This window comes from Balaenoptera borealis (assembly GCF_965194805.1).
Source record: "Balaenoptera borealis genome assembly, chromosome: 6".
NCBI lineage: Eukaryota > Metazoa > Chordata > Mammalia > Artiodactyla > Balaenopteridae > Balaenoptera > Balaenoptera borealis.
This window is the reverse complement of record NC_138863.1, coordinates 111215006-111236001: the sequence shown is the minus strand read 5'-3', so window position 1 is coordinate 111236001 and position 20996 is coordinate 111215006.

Sequence of the window (20996 nt, the reverse complement as noted above, 5' to 3'; positions counted from 1 at the left end):
ATGTTGTTGACTTTTCTGTGTTGATCAACATTATCTGGGAATTGTGACTATTTTCTTTTTTCGAATTCTTACATTTTAAAACTTCATTTTCTTATCTTACTGCACTGATTAACATTGACAGTGCAAGTTTGCATAGAAGCAATAATAGCTGACATCTTTATATTTTTCCTCATTTTAAAGGGGAAACTCTAATTTTTCACTATTGCTTTGTTGATGATTTGGTTTTGATGGATTTTCTTTTTCTAAAAGAAATCACTTTTATTTCTACTAAGAATTTTCCCCCCAGAATGGGAATTTAATTTTATCATATGCATTTTTTTGCTTTTATAACATTTCTTTTTCTTATTTACTTTTTATTGGGTGGATTATACAAATAGATTTCCTAACATTAAACCTTCCTGAGATGAAACCTACAATCAAGATTTTTTTGTTACATCACTGAATTTAGTTTGATAATAGTTTATAAAAATTTCTGTGTGCTCATGTTTGTGAGATTGACCTGTGGTTTTCGATTCTCACACTGCCCTGTCTGGTTTGGTATCAAGGATATGCCACTCTCATAAAATGAGTGGGGGGCATTTCCTCTTTTTCTGTTTTGTGAAACAATTTGAATAAGATTGAAAATATCTGTTCCTTCAGTGCTTGGTAGAACTTACCAATGGAATCGTTTGAGGTTGGGTTTTTTTGTGGGTATATTTAAGTATGTATGTGCCTGTGTGCGTGTGTGCTTATGTGTGAATAAATTTTAAACTATTGATTCATTTTCTTTACTGATTATAGATCGATTCAAATTTTATACATATTATTGAACAGTTTTTGGTGAATTATATTTTTCTAAAATATTGTATCTTGAATCTAAATATTCTAATGTTGTTCATAGTTTTGTTGTTCGTAGTATTTTCTTGTGATTTCTGACAATCTCCACTGTATGTGTAACTAGCTTCCTATTTTTTTTTTTATTGGTAGCATATGTGTATGGGTGTAATTTTTAACTCAATCACTGTTTTCTTAATCAGTCTTGTCAGAGCTTTGTTTATCTTACTTAGTCATTTTTCAAATAAAAACTTTCAGTTTTATTGATTTTTCTATTGTTTCTCTTTTTTATTAATTTCCCTACTGATCTTTAGAATTTCCTTTATTATCCAGTTTTTGATGGGAGGTTACTCTTTTCCCAGCTTTTTGAGTTGGATGCTTAGCTCACTAATTTTAAGTCTTTATTAAGTCCTATTATATGCATTATAAAAAATTTCCTTTAAGTACTACATAGCTGCAATCCCCACATCTTGATATATGGTATTTTCATTTACTTTCAGTGCAAAATATTTTCTAATATTTATTAAAATACTTTTATTGATCCATGAATTATTTCCAAACAATAACTTGTTTGGAAATAATTTGGGAGTTTGAAGGGTTACCATTATTAGGTATAGATTTGGATCTAAAAATGTTTATTAGCTCACGCTTACTATTCACACTCTTTAGAACTTCTACAGGTTGCCTGTTATTCAACTTTTCTAAAGGTTTCTTTTTTTAAAATTAGATATTTAATTAAATAATATTTAATTATTTTAAATACTACATGGTGTTTTTAAAAATTCTTTTTCAGATTTTAATTCCATTACTTCAAGTTCTTGAGAGTCTAGTCTTGTATTTATTGCAGTTGCTGCCTTTTCTGTATGGTAGATTTCTCCTCGTGGATTTTGAAAATTTTAATTGATTAGCCTATTTTTCTTCCCTGAATTCCTTGTGGCATTAATGATTTTGCTTTTCATGACCCTCAGAGTTATCACAGGTATATGATCAATTTTTATGCTAATTTCTCAACTGAGGAGTTCCTAGAAAATGTGGGTAAATTTGAGCCCCAGTTCTGTCTAAGATTTCTAATTCCCCAAGGAGACATTTTTTCTCATCTAGAATTCAAAGACAGACAAGACTTCTTGTTTATCTGTGCTGATAGATTTTGCTCTAGTCTATCTTTTCAGAGGATATCACTTTTCCAGTGTTCCAGTTTGAGGGTTCTCAATTCCAACTCTCCAGTCTTGCATTGGGTCCAGCATCTTATCTCTTACAGTTTTAAAACTCAAGCCATTGTATTATTTACCCTGTGGTAACCACAGCATTACTAGCTTCTAAGCTGCTACTCTGGTTTCATGCTCCTTTTTGGCACCTGAAAATTTCCACTTATTTTTTTCTTGGGAGTCTAACAATATAGTTTAAAAATATTTTAAAAATTATATTTTATCAGCAATTCTTGGTTTTTGAAGCAAGTGGTTTTGTTGTGGTTATTGGTTGTTATTTTAATCTCCCATATTTCCAGAACTGGAATCATCCTTAGAATCTTGTTGTTGTGAAAGATGGCAGTTTCAGGACTCCACAAGACAAGTGTCTATTCATTTTCTATTGAATTTAACATTCCAACAATATTTAGATTGGCCCCTCATTGCTGTTGGCCTGAAGGAGCCAACATCACTGTTGGTGTTGTCCATGTGGAAAACCTTGATGGGGGCCAGCAACCTATAGTGGGACCAATGGAGGGAATCTCTAGATAGTGGTTCTCATAGATGGAGGAGATGTTTTATCTCTTTCTTAAAACACCTCTCCTGGGGCTGTTAGTGAAACTTACTTGAACTGCTTTCCTGGTGAAGTTCCCTTTGATTTCTGCCCATGGGGAGACACTCTTATAAGATTTTTCTTTACTTATTCTAGAAAGAAAGGACTCTCCCTGATTAAAAGTGATTCCCAAATGAAGGGTCTTCAGGAGAGAATTTTCCTGTTACTCATTCTCTCTATTCAAATACACAGATATCTTATGGGGAAATGTACAGAGGCCTTCATAGGCATTCCTTGCTTAAGAAAAATGATCACATTGATTAAAATCTCTTTTCCTGTAAATAGGAATAATTATTACACAGCAGATGCCAGGAAGCTCAAGGGCTCTCCCATAACAACCAGGAATAATAATGTAACCATAAGAACTATAATTTCAGTGTCTCATAAGTGCTAGGCACTGTCTTGATGCTAGGAATCCAGAGATGGCAGAAGGTGGCCTTTGCCCCCAAGGAATTCACTGACTAGTAGAGTTGAATAGACAATTACTAGAGAATTAAAGAAATGATACAATCAGTTTTTTAAAAAATTGATGAAATAGTATTCACCAAAATTAAAAACTTTTGGTCTTCAAAAGACAACATTAAGAGAATAAAAATACAAACCACAGATTGGGAGAAACTATTTGTAAATCATATATTTGATAAAGGATAAGATATATGGATGGCAAAAAAAGCACATGAAAAGATACTCAACATCATTAGTCATTAGGGAAATGCAAGTTAAAACCACAATAAAATACCATGACAGACATATTAGAATGGCTAAAATGAAAAAGACTGACCATGTCAAGTGTTGCCTAGGATGTGGAGAAACTGGAACTCTCATACAGTGCTGGTGGGAATGTAAAATGGTACAACCACTTTGATAAACATTTTGGCAATTTCTAAAAAATTTCTACTTACACTTACCATATATCTGTTTCATTCCCAGGTATTACCCAAGAGAAAAGGAAATAATGTCTATAAAGAGATTTGTACACAGTGTTCATATAAACTTTATTTGTAATAGCCCCAAACTGGAAACAACCCAAATATCTACCAACAGGTGAATGGATATGCCAACTCAGTACATCCATACAATGCAATACCCCTCAGCAATAAAAAGGAATGAGCTATTGACATACATGTGATGGATGAATCTCAAAATAATTATGCTGAGTATGAGAGAGGACAGGCAAAAGAGAGTATATGAGTCCATTAAATAAAACTCTAGAAAATGCAAACTAATCTATCTATAGTGATAAAAAACAGATCAGAGTTGGCCTGTGGATGGAGTTGGAGGAGGTAAGGGAGAGAAATTATAAAGGATGATACAGAAACTTTTAGTGGTGGTGGATTTGTTTATTATCCTGACTGTAGTGATACTTCCATGGGTGTATACCTATGTCAAAATGTATCAAGTTGTTCACTTTATTTTAATTTAATTTTATTTTTTTAGTTCCCCATGCTATACAGTAGGTCCTTGTTGGTTATATATTTTATACTTAGTAGTGTGTATATGTTAATCCTAAACTCCTAATTTATCCCCCCCCACTTCCCCTTTGGTAACCATAAGTTTGCTTTCTTTGTGATTCCATTTCTGTTCTGTAAATGAGTTCATTTGTGTCATTTTTTAAGATATCATATGATATTGCTTATATGTGGAATTTAAATTATTCTCTTTAAATATGTGCATTATACTGTAGGTCAATTATACCTCAATAAGATTCCTTAAAAATACAGTGAATGCCTTGGAAGATGCGAGTTCAGAATTGTATCAGTAGACAGTACATGGGAGAGTCTCTTAACTGAAACTACCCAGCAGTCAAGTGGTCAAAGAAAAGGGGATACCTGATCTGAGATTTGGAATTTGAGTGTCTGTTATTCAGGGGTAGGGGGTGAAGATGGGTAGGAGGGGTGGGGAGCTCTCCACGTGGAGGTTACACCAAATGCAAAAGTTCCAAAGCACATAAGCGTGTGGTGTGTTAAGAGATCTGCACGTGGGTTGGCAGGACTAAAACGTAGGATGCTCATGGAGACAAAGCGATATGAGAGGACAGCCAGGCAATGGCTCTCGTATTCCTTTCCAGCTCGAGGGAATTAGAAATTCTTATGAAATTCTCACTATAATATGTCACTCACCCATGTGACCAGCTTGTCCAGGCATCCCTATCCCTGAACACAAAATGGGGTCACCTCTCCATTAATGTGCAAATTGCAGTGGTACCACTCTCAAAACCCCTGCCTGGGGGATAAAGTATCCCCCAGTTATCCGGGGGAGTCTCCAGATGGGCTTTCATATATATGCTCCCAGAAGAGTCTGCCGTGTTCTTCCTTTCTTTCCTCAGACACTTTTGACATCTACTGCCCAGCAAGCTGACCTGAAAAGCTGCATCCATTTTTCTGTTCTTGTTTTGGAGTTTTGCCCACTGGAAGAACCTCAGAGTTCACGCCAAACTTACTGAAATGCTGGGTGTGCCCAAAGCTACCAGTCTCAGGTGCCAGAGCAGGGAGAAAATCTTGTTGTGCATTTGCATTCCGTCACCTTAGCTCAGCAAGAGTGACCTTTCACAGAATCCCCCTTTCTTTATAGGATCAAGTTAGCACTGCTCACAGGAGATATTTTGCCTGAGATTTAGAAGGCAGGAGGGAAGCAGCAGCCATATTTTCCCCCTCGGATGGTCAGCGTGAGCACCGTGGCAGCTCCCCGCCATGCATCACTGATCAGCTCTCTGGCTGGGGCAGCTGCCTCCAGATCCTCCGCTTCTGTGCATCCCTGGCCAGGTGCATCAGCAGCTTGGGAGCGAAGGTGGCCGGCGTCTCCTGTACATCACCCAGAGCATGGAGGCTGCAGGTAGTGGGAGATGGATGCAAGTCCCAGTTAGTTCTCATAGGTTCCGGTTTGTCCTTGCTCTTGTCCACATCCAGTTTTCCTTCTTGACAGTCTAGCTGATCTATAGCAACTTCAAGTTTAGCACCAGATACAGAAGCAACATCCTGCGTAAAACAACCTGCTGCCTCCCATAGTTGGGTGAAGTCTGACCCCTGTAATAAATGCCTTATTCCATATCACTCACAGTGACTCTGCTTCTCTGACTGGACCCTGACTCAGGTCTCCCACGCAACTTGGGGTTACCTTGGCCCAGGAGCAGCTCTGCTTCGCTAAAACCTTTATATACAAGCCTGTCGTGAAAGCGGTGTCCAATGTCTGACCATCACCTTTACAGCCAGAGACTCAAACCGCAGGGCTGATGGCAGGAGAGGTGCCAAGACAAACTGTTCATTTTCCTCTCTTCTCCCAGTCTCCCCGCCAAGCAGCCGAATGCCTTCCTCCTCCGCCTCCCCCCACCCCGGACCCAGTTAATCACAGCAAAAGCTCCCTGCACGTCCATGGGCGGCGTGAACAGATGTTCTGTGCGGGCGTGAGTGCCGGTAGAGGGCGGCTCTGCTCTCAGCGCCAGCTGCCTCGGGCCGGCTCCCACCGCCCCTAGTGCCCTCCCAGCCGCGAGCAGCTCCTCCCCGAGGCTTTGATTCTCCTGTTCAAAGAGCCCCAGCAACTGGACCCTTTTCTCATATGTCTTTATTTGCACTCATTTCCTTTACATGCTGCTGTGCCAGAATTCTGGGATGGATTACAAGGCCTCCAGGAAGATGGAGTGGAGTGGGGGCGTGTAGTAATTTCCCGGCTTTGGAAAGCCATGCAACAGTGTGTCTGGTAAACTTGAGTCTACGGCGCCCACGGCAAATGAGAAAATTCTAAGGATAGAAGCGGATGGACTAGAAATGGATAATTAGGGGACCTGTAGACTTACACTATTTCCTTGCCACTGGCCCCATAGGACACTGTGAATATGACAGAGAACGTGCTCTGAGGCCTGAAAAGCTGTGTTACCTGGTGCAGCCGTTTCTAAACCTGACTGGTCATTGCACCCGCTTAGTTGGGCAGCCGTTCCTACATATGTGTTAGAAACCAGCACAGCTTTCTGGCTCTCCTTCCTTCTTCCCAAGATTTTAACTCAGCAGGCTGGACTGGGGCATGGAATCTGTACTTGAAGAAACAAAACTCTGCAGGTTATTCTGAGGATAAGCCAAGTTTGGAAACAACCGATCCAGTGAACTAATCCAGTGAAGGCAAGGGTCTTACAAAGTTTGGAAGTTCTGTCACCAAGGCCAAGGAAAATGGAAGCAATTGTTCAGATAATTCCAGCACAAAAACACACTTTTATTAGAATTATGCGAATATCAAGTAACTCTTTTTGAGACATTTGGGTGGAAAGCATACTGGCAAAGCAAAAATCTCACCTATTTCAGCTCAGACCAGGCCTCTGGAAAAGGTGACAGTGGTGAGGTTGAGCAGAGAAGGAAGAATTACATTTTCTGAGCAGTTTTGCTCTCAGTGTGGCCGCCATACATTCTGGATGTTCTGGAAGTTTCTTCCTTTCATATATGCTTTTGTTAAGTACTCATATCTCACCACGAATCCTCATTTTTGACATGCAGAGTGATGCCTGTTACTCATAATACACTGTGATTTGGCTAACCACGAGAGAATAGATTTGGGGACACCTTTCCATTTGCATAGGATGTACAAATTTTAATGCATCTTTCATTGTACAAATTCACCATCAGTTGCCTTGTAACTAAGATGGCTAGATGTCCCAGATGCTTTGGGGGGTCCGCTGGCCCCGTGTTTCCTAATTCGAGTGTGGGAAATTGTGGCTCTGTCTTTAGAGACCGAACGGAATGCAGCTCTGTTTTGGGTCTCTGTTCCAGGCTTTGCATTTGCTGGATGGGGAATGCCTTCAATGCCAGGTTTCCTGGGAGGAAAAGATGTAGCCTGTTTTGGTTCCATCACATATTTTAGTCGGTGGCTTATTCTCCTGCTCTGGGTAGTCAGTCCCCCAGAGGAATGTGGGTCTGTGGATCCAGCATGACATTTCCTGATGGAGCCCTGCCATCACGTGCCTGAGGCTGGGCAAACTCTAAAGGCTACTGGCGACTTTAGAGCAACCTTCCAAAAAGGAACCAGACGTTCAGCGTGCATGTTCTCTACCTGCTCAGCAGTAAAAACTGACCGTGAAATCCTAACAATGGTCCGTCTCTGCTTTTCTGTTTCCTGAATGAAGAAAGCAACTGTTGTATTGTTAAGGTCTCACCTGTTCTTTTAAAGAGAAAGGAATTCATTCTTGTTTGGGTTTTGGTTATTTTGGGGATCAGGCAATATTTTGAGCCAAGGTTTCAAAAGTTTAGGGAGAAGGCCTTAAACATAAGTCTCGTAGCCAAGACCTGAAAGAGAGGCTGGAATTGGAGACAGGTGAGTCCTACCTCTGGGGCAGAGGTTCTCAAAGTGTGGTCCCCACACCAGCACCAGCAGCAGTGTCTGCATTGGGAAACTTGTTATCATGTATATTCTGGGCCCCCAGCCCAGACCTGCTGAATCAGAAACTCTGGGGTGGAGCCTAGAAATCTGTGTTTTCAGATGATTTGGAAGCAGGTCAACTTAGAGCATCACTGTGTTGGGGAATAGAAGCCACCATTGGACAGAGGTGAAGGAGATGACCTTCAGCATCCGTGTGGTTCTCCATTATACTCATCCCTCTCCCGGTGCTATTGAATCAATGAGCAACACATATTTATTGAGTGGCTACTAATGGGTGATGTGGATATAGGCCCGAGAATTTGCATTTGTAATGTTTTCCCAGGTGATGGAGATGCTGCTGGTCTGGGGACCACATTTTGGGAACCCTGGTTTAGAAAAAAGAGTAACAGATCCAGAAGCCTTTGTAGTTTTCAGCCAGAGGGTGCACTTCAGCCCTTTCGGGATCCGTGTGGCAGGCGGGGAGACCTGCTTCTTGACCCTTCCTGCCTCCTGGCAGGGGCACTCAGGAGACGTGTTTATCTGAACTGAACTCCAGTCCATTATAAAGAGATTAAAATAACATGCTGTGATTTCATCACCCAAAGTTTAGGCAACTCAAAAACCAAAGCACACAGGCAATTATTAAAAGGCCTTAGAGGAAGTTGTCAAGAGTCACAGAAATATTGGCCGTGCGTTAAAAGACAGGCTTCCTGCTCTGTGTTGTCTCAGCCTGATCGATAGCGCATGCGTGTAGCACATAATCCTCTTGTTTAATTTGCCATTTTTAAGTTTGGTCGGTCCAACGAATCTACACAATCCTAATGCAAAGACTAAATAAGAGGAGCAGCAACTCAATCTGGATTTGTGGGAACAATTATACAGTAAGAAATCTCAGAGCTGGGAGCAGAACTCATTGCAGATTAGAATACAAACGTCTGCTTGTGTGTCATATGCAGTCTCTACTATATGCTGACTGTAAACAGCGCTCCTGATTGATCTTCTTGCTGGCATTGTCTGGGAAGGTAAGAGTTGGGTTTTGCTTTGCAAAAGCTTAAGTCTTATAGAGAGAGTGGATGGGGCAGCTTAGCATGCTGGCCGATACTCCAAGCCTTGAGGTCAGGCAAAGCTGGCTTCCAAATCCTTTGTACCTTGTGGGAAGTTATTTGATCTCTCTAGATCTCATTTTCTTCACCTGTAAATTTGGAACATTATGGCCTACTTATGGAGTAGTTTTAAGGGTTAAATGGAAAAATGTAGGCAGATACATGGTAGGGGCTCAATATATAGGAGCTATTCCTACGCTCTCGGTTTCAGAGGGCTGGGCGGGAAGAGGCAAGGAAGAAAGCAACTACACTCACAGCCTTTGTGCTCTGGCCTTGCTCTCCCTCTTAAGGTTGCTGTGTGTTAAAAGGTGAGTACAGGAGCCCCTGGTGGAGGGCACCCCCAGGGCTGTAAGAGCTCTCTGTTACTCCCAGGACTGCAGAAATGCTGGCTTACAGCAGCAGCATCAGATGGTCACACTGGAGACCCAAACACAAGACTTTACTACAGAACTGACAGAATTGGCCCCCGTAGACTTGGCTGAAATAAAATGCTCTTGGATTGTAAAGGGATGCCCCATAGGCGTGGTAGGCATGTGCTAGTTACAGGAGCTGGGTTGTTGGAGACATTCCTTCTGGAAAACTCACTAAGGTCAAGTGTGGTGGTGAAGCAACTGGGAGGGAAGAGGGAAGGCCTGGGTGAAGGCCTCTGTGGAGGCATCAAGGGTCCAGGCTTTGATGTGGATGGGAGAGCAAGAGACAAGCCATGTCTGGAAAAATGGTGGAGACTGGATGTGGAATTTTTTGAAGAAAGACTCTGCTGGGTGAATCCTACTGTCAAACACTTTTCATGAATCATGGGTCACTTCTCCTACAGTGTAGCACCATTGCTTAGGGAGTTTATAACTGAATGAGTGAGAAGCTGGGGGAGGGAACAATCATCTTGGTAGCTGTGTGATGAATATGTCAGGGAAAGAGTTTAGGCCATGGGGTCAGATGTGGTCCTGAGTTAGAATCCAGATCTTCAAGCTGAGTGACTTTGGGCTGGTGACATAACTAATCTGTGACTCTGGTCTTACTGTAAAGCGGGATTAATAATAGACCTATCTCACAGGGCTGTTGTGAGGATTCACAGGGATAAAGCAAGGAAGCATTTAGCAGATTGCCTAGTTGATGGTGAGCAGTGCATTGTAACTCGTGTTATGATGCCGAGCTTTTCTCTTTCAGTCCCCTTGTATGGGTTTTTAGCTATGTGACCTTCAAGAGGTCACCTATGCTTTCTGAGACTAAGTTGCTTCAGCTCTTTTAAAAACAGAAATAGCCCCAGGGACGTGCAGGTGGAGGTACAGGTCAGACGACTGTACTGTACGGTTCTGGGTGTGTGCAGACAAAGCCATTCATTACCAGCCTGGGTTGGAGGCGGGATGCTTGAATTGGGGCATCTGGGGAGGGCTGGGAGGGGGTCTGAAGCTCATCAGGAGAAGTTTGTTTGGAAACTTCCCTGTGTCTTCCGTTTTGACCAAGAGGAAATGGGGAGGGGATGTGGTGTAGCAGCCAGAGGCAGGGGCTGCTGATGAAATTCCGAGGTCGTGTTTCTCAAACTGCTGGCACAGGTCCAGATTTGCAGGCCAGGCTGCATTTGCACCTGTCACTACTGTCCTCACTTGACTTGGGGATAAGCTGCTGAGGCAGCCACAGCAACTGGGGCCTGGAAAGCAGCCGTGCCATTTACATAGGGACCCACTTTCCAAATTTTGCTGATTTTCATTTATTAAACAATATATTCTTGGTTTTGAGGGGATTCAGCAATGAACAAACAGGTACAAGTCTTGCTCTTAAAGACCTTTCAGTCTGGTAGGGGATAAAGGCAACAGACAAATAATAGCCTACATGGATGTATAATTAAGGTTTTTTTCCATGAAGTAAAAGTTCAGAATGGTATGAGACTGTGCTGTAGGGTAAAACCTAATTTAGATTTGGGGTTCAGCAGCAAAAATAAATGAAATAGGAGTGAGTTCAGATGAGAGAGAGACATTGAACTAAAATGGACACAGTTGTTTTTTTTTTTTTTTTTAAAACACAAACCCCCTTTCATGGACAGGGAAGGACCATGGGAAAGGCAGTTCCCCTGTTTCCTGATACTTTTGTCCTCTGAATACACACACTCTGTGCTTCCCTCTCAATTCATTTACCTCCCTTCTCAGTTACTCCTGACTCACATGCTAGTCCTGCTTGTGTACGACCTTCTGCACTCTTCTGCTCCCTGAGCTCTCTTGTCCTCTAGACATTTCTCAAGGTGTCTGGACTGCTCTTTCCACACTGATTCCACTTGGTGATATGGCATATTGTCTTGTTAATCCCGTGTGACATGTGTGTCTGTTCATCTGTGTGCAGTACACCTATGCAAATGTATATGTAGCATCTGCTCAGCAAGAATATTGATGGGCTGTAGAATAAGCCAGGTCCATCTAAATGAGCCATTATAGATCTTATCCTCCAAACTGCTCATCCTGAATAAGTTAAAGCTGAAACCCACAGAAGTTAAAGGACCCCACTAGTCCCTGGATGGGAATCTAGGACCTTGATCATGCCTTATTATTAAATCTTTTGCATTTATCAGGATGCTTGTTCTAAAGTCAGAATCCAACACATATTTTCTCATTGACTGTTTATTCCTCTAGTTGGACCATACGTGTGCTATCCCACATCCTTCCTTTACTCATTTCAAGCAGTGGTTGTGGCATGTGGTGCACTTGGTCATTCTGGGTGACTTGATTACCTTATTTGTCAAATGGGTGTTTTACTTCAAATGAACGTTTATTCAATACTGACTGTATGTCAAGAAATTTGCAAAGCTTTGGAGATAGAAAGCTGTAAGATAAATCTAGTCCCTGCCTTAGGGGAGCACTTAGTGGTAGAACTTGGTAAAGGAGCAGTTACAACACAGCAAAAATATCTATTGTAAAGGGGTATACAACATATGGGAATACAGAACAAACCAACTGATTTTGCTTGGGAGAATTGGAAGAGTTCATGAATACCCTCTCGATGCACCTCAACTTTGTATTATGAGATGTCAATGTGATAATGCACTGAAAATATGTTGAAAAACAGAAAGGATTATGTATGAGCACACAGCCCAATGGTTGATGCTGTGATTTGGGAGGCTTCAGAGAGAAGTCAGAGAGGAAAACGATGACTGAGAAAAGAAGGGGAACAGTCACCCATTCTGATGGACCAGTAAACTTTACATAGAGGAGATTCAGGTCCATGGCCATACAGCATTGGAGCTACAGCCACCCAGCTTGTAAACTGAGATTTTTGTCACAGGAATGACCAAACTTATTCATTCTCTTAACGCAGCTGAAAGCTCTCTGTGACCCAGGGTGTTAGCCATCATTATCTTCCCATTGGAAGAAGATGGCTGGGAAGACCCGTAGTAGAAGAGCAGATAGGATATTGGTGGGGATCAGACCTTTGGGATGGAAAACCCATAGCAGTGACCGTCATGTCAGAGCCATGAGCCCTGATTTGGCTGGTGAGAGGGTCACTTCTCTTTCCCCAGCATCCTGGAGTCATGGAGATTTGAATAGTGTGTTGTTTTGAAATAAGTGGTTTGCAAACATAAGCAGCTGTCGTAACGAAAGCACGATGTTCAGAGAATTATTCCTCGGTTAGGGTACACAATAGCATGGGTCAAAGGACAGTGCCAAAAGCAAAATATTTATGTATGGTGAGAGTCTGACATCATCCCAAGAGGCAGTCTTAAGAAAACAAAACCCAAAAAACCTTAAGTATTAATTTATGTGTTGCACTTGACACTTGGTTCTGTCCAAACTCAGGAGGGATGCCAACCTAGAGCTGAGGGAGAGGGAAATCTGACCACAGGGTACCCTCTGGTGGTCAGGCTGACCCACTACAGTTCATGGCTGGAGTCTGTGCCCCGGGAAGGAAACCTGTGCATCTCAGGTTTTTAGTGTCCCAGATGTGGAGGGAAATCTTCTGTCGAGAAAATGTTCCATGGATCTTCTTGCTGGGCTGTGTGGCAATAAAACAGGCAAGCACCGTGGACTCTTCCATAAATGATTCGTTATTGGAGTGAAAATGATGCAGGAACAGCCCCACTGTAAATCACTGTGACAAATGACTAAAACAGAACTAGGGGCCCTCTGCCTTATACAGGTGTCTCTCCTTCCTTCTTTGCTTCCTCCACTTTGCCGACATGAACCAGCAAGGGGTACTCTTTCTTTGAAGTTGAATCTGTATTATACTGTTGTGGAAACAGCAGTAATTGTGGTACCCCGCCCCCCAAAACCATTATGGTTCTCCTCTTTGTGGCTCTGTGAGCCTTCAGGAAGTACAGATGGAAAGAGAAAGGCTGGAAAGGAGATAATTTAAATGATCCCTTGTCCTCTCACCCTGGGAGGGATGCCTTTGATACTGATTGATACACAGATGTTACATCGCTGTTGGCATAAGTCCCTTGAGTGACAAAGGGCCTGTGATCTCTGGGATCATGACTGGAGTCCTCCTCAGCTCAATATCACGGTGGTGCTGCATGTTACCTTAACGGCAGCACCTTAAAAATAAGGAGACATCATATAAACAATGGTGCCTGAGTGCTTCCAGATTTTATCTGACTTTGGCTAAAGCCGATTGAGATACCCAAGGCCAGCTGGAGATGACCACATTTGCAGCTCAACAGGACGGATTTTCTCAGCCTGTGCTCGGATGTCCTTGGTTAGCTGTACCATCCTTTCAGGCTGATCATCTGTGGGTCAGGACACAACAGCAAAGCCAGGTCAGAAAGCATAGTATCTGGCAACATCCACTTTGTGTAACTGGGGCAGACCTGTGCTCACAGCAGCAGAAGTTTGAGACAACAAGTACTGGGTGGGAGGCGGCATTGTTCTGTGATGGGAGGTTTTGCCTGCCTGTGCTTTCTTTTTTACCTAGTGAGTCCCTCAGAATCATTCTTTGGGGATGGCAAAGAACGCACAGTGGCCGATGGTGGATTTATCCTCACACCAGCTTTGCGGCCACCACCCCTTGATCTTCCGAGCAGCCCTGGGTGAGGCGGGGAGGAGGACAGGGAGGGAAAGGACGGAACTCTTCCTGATGATGGGGTGTCCTGCAGCAGACACGTGTCCAGGCAGACTCTGGGCCCCAGAGGACTCTGTGGTTGGTTCCACCTCTCTTGAAACATAGCCTACGATGTATGTCTCTTCACATACAGCCTGCAAGGCTCTACTTCTAGCCCATTTTGCTCAGGGCCAGTGACTCTTTTTGGAAACTGGTGCAGGGGTGGGTCTCATGGACAGATGCTGATCTCCAGTTGGGAGGATACCCCAGAGGGAATCAATTAAACCAGAATTTTTCACTCTTACTTTCTTTTCATTCTTTTCTTTCTCTCTCTCTTTCTTTCTTTCTCTCTTTCTTTCCCTCTCTCCCCCCTCTCCCTCACTCCCTCCCTCCCTTCCTTCCTTCCTTCTTTTTCTTTCAGCTGATCCAATCCAAATACTTTAAACATTTAATTTGTACAGTGTACACTTTTAACTAAAACATGCAAACCCAATGTCAGTAGTTACCACATGATTGCAAAAACATTTTGATAACCAATTAAACTGGAAATTTCTAATATTTTAATATTCAGGCAGCTCCTGCCCAGTATATACTGTAAATCACTATGTCAGAACACTTGTTTCTAACTTAAAACCCTCTTGGAATCATCAAAGGAAACTTAAGAAAATGACCTGCCAGGAATGTTCTGGTCCTTAAGGGGATTTTCCCACTGTGTGTTTGAAGAAAATTCCATCACCATCAAAAATTCTTTCCCTGGAAATCCTCAGGAAAGTCACTTATTGTGAAAGTTCCTTGATCAATGCCCGTGGCTGGGTGAGGGACTTGGGCAGAGTAGTTGAGTGCGCTGGCCTGTGCTGTAATCTGTTGTAGACATTTGATTATCTCTAGGCATCAGACCATCAGGTCAAGTGGCTAGACAGCTCCAGATAACTATTTCCTTTGACTCTCCTGTGCAGATCCCACTGTGGGTACATTACTCATGTTGACGGCTCTGAATGCCGCTGTTCAGACGGGCACCTGGTGCACACCCACAGCAAGTATGGGACTTACTCTATGGGATACAGTGAAACTCTGGGACTTGATCAGCAAGAAGAGATGCTCTTCAGATGTCAAAGTTTCAAGTTGACAGGTGTTCCAAAATGCTCTTCAAGGCTTGTAAGAGGCTAGGCCCAGACTGAGAGTCCAGGGATGATCACATAGGCAATCCCACACCTTTCCACCTAAGAAAGTACAGGGTTTCAACTTTGAGGGGCGAAGCACAGGTTTCATACTTAACTGGATGCTCATGACATGATTGCTCTTATTGGGGACAGTTCATTGATTCATTCAACAAATAATTATTAAACACCTACTAAGTGTCAGTGAGTGGGGATGTGAGAGTGAACAATAGTTTAAATTTATTTCCTCAGATTTTTTTGTTTTAAATGTTTACCATAGTACAGAAGAGCTTGTAGTGGCAAGCAGCAGTCTTTTGCCTGGTCATTACCTGTCCCCAGCCCCTGCTTTGATCTATTTATGATTTAATTCTTCTGGTGGTTATTGCCTTATAATATGCTATACCTCTATTTCTTGAATTATGAGTGTTAGATAATATTTTTAAATTCCCACTATGAAAAATGAGGATTTATCTTATATATCCCATGCCCACCTATTCTCATCTCTCCTCCTTCCTCTCAATAGTTGATAATTATTATTATCAACTTATTATTATTATTAACAATAATAATTCTTATTATTATCTGTTTCCTTCTCACCTCAAGTCAAGGGAGAAGTGTCTTTAAGATGACCACTCAGAAAAAGTGGGAGTCTCTGCCAGTGAGAGAGACTGGGAAATGTTTTCTCGTTTAGGTAACCCACTTCTCTGAGTGTCCTTTGTATGACAGTTGCTTGTGGCAACTCTCTGAGGTCTTGGATTCTAGATTTCTGGCTCCCAGTTGACCTTTCTTTTGCAAACTGATGACTGGTTTAAACTCCTTGCCTGAGGGTCTGCACATTGATTTAAGTTCTTGCCAATAATATGGAACCACAGCTTCCCCTGACTTGTATCACCTCTACTGAAAACTTTTTTTCCCTTTTCTTCATAAGTTTAGGTAGGTTGCACCAGGTCTTTCGGGATGGGGGGCACAGGACTTCTCCTCAACTCCAAGAACTCAAACTCTCAAACTCTTCACCAAACAAAAGGGTTTCCTCTCCGCCTCCTCACTCCCTCACCCTTGCTGAGTCATGTTCTCTAGTTCCTCAGTTGTTGACTCTTCTCCCAGTCCAAGCATGGCCAAGAGATTTGTATCTCTGGTGCCAATTTGATCAGTAGCTAGTCGTGGGTGCCATGATACTATGTAGAATTAGATTTCCATAGTGGATATGATGATTGATTCCCCAATATCCATTCCAATGCAGATGGATAAGTCTAAGGCAGATAAGATTGTCTTCTCTGGGCCAGTAAATGATTTCGAAAGGACAAGCAACCCAACTCTGAATACGGACTTGTGAGAAGAAGCTTGCTTGTGGTTTCTGGGACAGGTGACTTTTCTCCTGCAAATAGGGCATGATGATCTCTCTCTATCCTCTGGGCCTTGTTCTCCTGGATATGATTTCTGCTGCAGCCATCTTGCAGCCAGGATGACTATAAAGCCAACTTTGAGGATGGCAGAAGAGACAGATGGTGAGAAACTAAGTCCTTGGCAACTTCACTGAGCCACCAAATCAACCAACCCTCAAGCCCACCCCCACTCTGGCCCCCTCGACTTCCTGTTACGTGAGGTAATACATTTTCATATTGTTGAAGCCAGTTTGAATCAAGGTTTCTGAAGTCAAGCTAACTGATATGATTTTTGAAGTCATTTCTGGACTCAGCCTGAAAGGGAGGTGGGATCGATTAGCTATGTCAGTTGGAGGTGTGAATATTTGCCAGCCCATGCCCCCTAGCTCCTCCCTAGCATCTTGTATAGGGTTTCTCTGTTGTGTTTGTTTTGCTTTCACTACTTCCCAGAATTGTACTTTGAAGATGCACATGGTAATTATCGCTTAAAACGAGTCCCCTGCCTTTATGTGTCATTCTGTGCTTTACTTCCTGAACTGCCCAACCCAATCTACACCTCCTTATTCTGCTCCTTGTAACTCTCCTGGGTACTGACCTTTTGCTTATTCCATTCTTATGACTTTCTCTCTTCACCAATGTTGGGATTTAAAAATCCACCCAGGAGATTGGACTGGGATGCAGAACACTGCAGCCTATTGGAAGCACCAGATGGGTGGTGCTAACAAGATCACACATGAGGCCCATATGGCTGCTGCCCGTGTGACTCCATCAATGGCTAGGGCTGAGCTGGCTGATCCAAGAGGCTAGGCTGGTGACCCTTCCTCCACAGTGATTTGTGGGCAGCCCTCTGGGGGCTGTATGCTTGGTCAAAGAGGATGCCATTCCCAGAGAGGAAGAGCTGTCCTTTGGTCAAGGATACACAGACACTGTCCTGATGACCCAAAGAAACACAGCTTTTGGGCTCCTCTACTGACATTGTACTATGAGCCTTTCTTAATTTCTGGAGTCCTCAATGCATTTTCTAGGTCTATAGACAAAAATGAGGAGAGGTGGAGTGGAAACAACGGGGCTGCCATTTTTCAGCTCTCTTATTTTTTTGTTTTTAATTTTATTGAAGTATAGTTGATTTATAAGGTTGTGTTAATTTCTTCTGTACCACAAAGTGACTCAGTTATACATATATATATATATTCTTTTTCATATTCTTTTCCATTATGGTTTGTCACAGGATATTGAATATAGTTCCCTGTGCTATACAGTAGGACCTTGTTGTTTATCCATTCTCTATATAATAGTTTGCATCTGCTAATCCCAAACTCTCAATCCATCTTTCCCCTACCCACCCTCCTCCTTGGCAACTACAAGTCTGTTCTCTATATCTGTGTCAGCTCTCTTATTTTTGATTTAACTTGAAAACAAGTTGCACGGGTTCAAACTGTGTTGCTTGTAAACTCAACTGAGAATCAACATGGACCATGCACATAGGTGTGGCTGGTGGGAGAGTTCATGGTGCTCCTCAGCAGTAGACTCGCACTTTCCCCCCATTTGCTAATTGATTAAAAAATATGTATGTATTGCAAAGTTTATTTATTGATCGAGAGGAAAGTGAAAAGGATAGCTTCTCTAATTAAAACCGATTGGAGCTGTGAAAGTTTAATTGGATGCATGTCACTTCATTTCCATCTTATGTTGTGCGCAGTGCTCTGTTTTCATAATTAACGTGTTGTGTCAGGGTGGCGGGTGTCTCTCTAATTAACAGTCTGAGGGAAAAATGATGTATGGGCCTGCGGAGCAGGCAGAGTGGGTGGAAAGAGAAATCTCAGCCAGAATCCACAGTTTCTGTTCCCTGTGGTCTGTTTCTTGCCATTTTATCACCCTTTGTTCAGTTAATGAGGTTTTGGTGGATCTTCCCGGAGACTGCTTTTTGTTTGATTATTTCCCAGGTGTTTTTCCATCAGAGGACAGGGAGACTGGATGACACTTCCAGAGATGGCCGGTGGGGGAGAGTCCCTCTGTCCCCTCTCTGCCCTCTGAACTCCCCCAACAGTCATTGCATTTGTTCCTCGCAGGGTAACCAACACTTGCCCACTGAGCCAAGACAAACTTTTACTGACTGTCTGCTCTGTGCAGTGGTTGGTGATGGGTGGGTGGCTTTGAATCCAGACTGTAGCTTCTTACTAGACCCGTGACCTTGGGGAAATTCCCTAACTTCTCTGTGCCTCAGTTTATAAAATGGGAATACCTAGTAAAGGTGTTGTGAGGATTAAATGAAATCATGTAAATGGCATCCTTAGCACACGGTAGTATCAGCCTAGATTTATTGAACAATCTTCTCCTTTTCGTAGATGGCATCTTTTAAAACAATTCTTATTTGAATGGTCCTATTGTATTGACAGATTGTAACTCCTGACTGACTTCACTCGTCCGTCTTCCTCCTCAGATCCATACTCTGCTTTGGCAACAGAGTTCTTTTTTCTAAAATGGAAAGTTGATTTGATGCTTTGCTAAGACCCTTAAAGGCACCCTCTTGCCCAGATGATGTTTCAACTCTGACGTATAAGAATTCTAACCCCTATACAAGCCAGCCCTCCCAGAACTGCACGCCCACTCTAGCCCCAAATCTCCCTCATACCTGAGCACAACATGCTCTTTGCTCTTCTGCCCAGAAGGTTCCTTTTCTTGGAAAAGTAAATATCCTACCAGTTTTTTCACATTCAGCTCAAATGCTTTTTTTTCTGACGACTTTTTTTTTTTGGAGTCTCTCTTCCCAACTAGAGAGGTAGTTCCTACACACTGGGCCTATGTCTTGGTCATCTTTGAGTCATGGTGCCTAGTAAGAGTGTAGTAGGAAGCAGGCTTTTCATAAATGATTCCTGCATGATGGATAGAAAGAGCAAAGTTTTCTCCACGTGGAATTACTATTTAATACGTGCTCTCTCACGACACTGTTGGCTTCATTTGGGCAGGGAACATTTTTGTTTTGTTCTACATTGTTCCTTGTTGCCTGGTACAGGGTAGGTGCTCAAAACAAGTAAATAAGCTTGGCCTGGTCTAGGTACCTCATAGGTTTGTTGCATGGGTAGATTGATGATGAATATAAAAGTTCTTCAAGTTAAAAAATGATTGGAAAATATAGCAAGATTATTTATAATAGAACAAGAGTTGCTATTGACATTATTACCTGAAGCTTTTTATTAGTACTGGAAGGGGGGTTCTTTCCTTTTAGGAGTAGATTTCCTGAATAGCAGTAGCCTCTGGGTCCTTCTGGACATTGTCATTGCAACTGGGGTGACAACATGCATAGACCTAGAGGCTGCCCACATAACCCTCAGAGAGGAGCCCTGAAGCCTTTGCTCAGAGATACTGCATCTGAACTGCTTGCAAATCTCATAAAAAAATCCTTTAACCCTATGCTTTTCCTAATATGCTATTCTCCTACCTCAGTGACATGTACAGTAAATAATGCATTCTGGTAATTTTAGGAAATCATCTTATTTCCAGGCACCTGTATAGCATCTATTCAATATTTATACTTATTCAAGGGGTTTTCTTTTTTCTTTTTCATTGAGAGGTTTTCTATTTTTCTTCTTATGAATGTTTGACCTTGTCTGAAATAGCAAGTCTTTTTTCTAGTGTAAAACCCAAAAAACAAAACCCAGCCATGCGGACTGTCACTGCGCCCCTTCTCACTAGTTAGGCAGTGCTTACAAGAAATCGGACCCAATCACGTTTTCCAGTTTTGCTAGCTCTTCGTGTTTGAGTAGAGTTCAGAGAACTGGATCATAGACTAGGTCTGCTATCTCCAGCTCAATGCAGTGCCATTCTATCAGCAATATTCACAGTGCTGGGTGCTGGAGATTACGAAGACCCAAGGTGATTAAAAATAGCTTTGGGATTGAAATTACTTACTTTTTTCAGAGGCCCTCTTCTTCTTCACCAAACTATAATATTAATTTAAAAAAATTCAGATCCTGAACTATTTCCCCAGCTATATCTTGAATCTGATAGAAAAGCAATGAGTATTGGCCATGGAGACTTCACCTGGGGTGTGACGCATGGAGGGGGCGGTGAAGGCTCTGGGGGTCTGAAGGTCTAGGTTCTAGGCTGGTTCTGCCCCTGGTTGGGCATGTGACATGGAAAAGTCACTCAACTTTTGGGGGCTTCAGTTTCCTGGTCAGTTAAGGAAAATTGAGGTTTGGAGAAGTTTGTAAACTTGTCAAAAGTAACAAGGGCTGGCTGATTATTCTGGGTGAGTTTGCAGGCAGGCCGTTCACAGGAATAGTTATTGCATTTCTCCCTTGTACAAGCACTGGGCTAGGTTCTGGGGAAAGAGCCATGGAGGAGATTTTCTGGCTAACACGATGAAGCAAGACTTGGGTGTGCTCGGC